Below are 1,727 nucleotides of genomic sequence, written 5' to 3'. Positions count from 1 at the left end.
GTTTATTTTCCTCACCCAATAACCCTTGTGTTTTCTTTTTCTCTTCTATCTGACTCTCTCCCTCTCTTCTTTGGAATAATTTCTTACTACTTACAAGGACTACCTTAACTGCTAACTGTATAACTCAGGCACTGATTTTTAAACAGAATCCAAAGATTTTGTCTGAGTCTGGCTTGACTGTATCTGCTATATGCCACTGAAATAATCCATTGTTTATTCACTGTTCTATTGTGTTCTTATTCAGTTTTATACTGTTTGGATGTGATCTGGCACTATTAGCTTATCCACTTCAAAATTAACTAAGCCAGCTGGAAGAGTGCAATTTAGAGGGGTAGCACATGGGTTTGTGAATGCTGACATCCTGAGTGTGCTCTGTGGGTATCTTTTATGTTTCTTTATACCCTAATTTTACTCAGATAAAGCATGAAAATTAAAATATATATATCTACACTCACCCCTCATGTAAAACCTTTCTATCTTTCAGGTTCACTGAAATAGCAAGAAAATGTAAACAATAGTAGATGAAGTTTTCTTAATCATAACAAATGTCTTTATTCTTGTTTCTAATATATTTTCCCATTTTTTTCTCATTTTATTGTCAAATATTTTATTTATTTAGTTCCCTTCTCCTCCTTTCTCTCTCCTCCTCTTCCTCCTCCTCCTCCAACTCCTTCTTTTCTTCTTCTTTTCTTCTTCTTGTCTTCTTCTTTTTTTTAGGCAAGGTAATCTTTGGTAGACCTCACAGATTGCAAGGACCTTTTCAGTTTACAATCTTTTACTTTTTACTTTTTATGCCTACAGCACCTGGTCTTCCTAAGTGGTCTCCCATCCAAGTACTAACCAGGCCCAACCCTGCTTAGCTTCTGAGATCAGACAGGATCAGGCTTGTTCAGGATAGCATGGTCATTGACACTTCCCCTTTTTTCCCCTTTATTCTCTTCCTCTTTCCTTTCTTCTACAAATAATTACCAAGTATAACTGAGCTAGAGATTTTAGTGATGAATAAGATAGATAAGGAAATGTTTTATCAGAGGGACACACAAAATATATAGCACATAAATAGTGAAAAAGATGTGATTTTCAATAGTGGTTTTATAAAGAAAAGTCATAGTTATACAATAGAGATCAATGGATGAGGGCGTGGTGACTATTTTCCTATGAAAAGTCAAATAAGACATCTCTGAAAAGGTGTCATTTGAGATGACACCTAAATGACAAGAAATAGCCAACCCCAGGACAAACAGCAAATATAAGCTTTGCAAGTGTTAAGAAACATAAAGCAAGCTAGGAATAGTAAATGAGGGGAAAAGTAGAAGGACATGGATTTAGAGAGGTAGGGAGGGTTCTGTTCATGTAGGCAATGAAGGTCATGGGAAATGGGAAAGATTTTATTTCAGTGTTAACAAAATATGATTGGAGAGTTTTAAGCAGTAAAGTGATATGGTTTGATTTATGTTTTAAAAAGATATCTATGGCTGCTGCATAGCAAATGAGAAAGTTAAAGAATAGAAGCAAGAACTAGAAAACTCAAGCACAAATACATTAAATGTTTTGTCCTAGACTGCAAATGGAGTCACAGAATAAGAGCCCTTATTTCCTGACTCAAAATCCAGTCTCTTTTATCAATTTTATTAAATTAGACATGTACCTTGTGACTTCATCATTTTATATTTATTTTTCTATCATTTTGTCCTCCAGACATGATTTTTCTTCCAACCTCAGATTAT

The 1,727-nt window shown here is 34.6% G+C and overlaps 1 pseudogene; it reads right to left on the bottom strand.

Annotated features, from left to right (window-relative positions):
- Nucleotides 1–792: 792 nt before the first annotated feature.
- Nucleotides 793–911, bottom strand: LOC118602312 (annotated as a pseudogene).
- Nucleotides 912–1,727: the final 816 nt, after the last annotated feature.

This window comes from Rousettus aegyptiacus, unplaced genomic scaffold (genome assembly GCF_014176215.1).
Source record: "Rousettus aegyptiacus isolate mRouAeg1 unplaced genomic scaffold, mRouAeg1.p scaffold_m13_p_4, whole genome shotgun sequence".
Classification (NCBI taxonomy): domain Eukaryota; kingdom Metazoa; phylum Chordata; class Mammalia; order Chiroptera; family Pteropodidae; genus Rousettus; species Rousettus aegyptiacus.
This window is presented reverse-complemented; position numbering and strand designations above follow the sequence as displayed.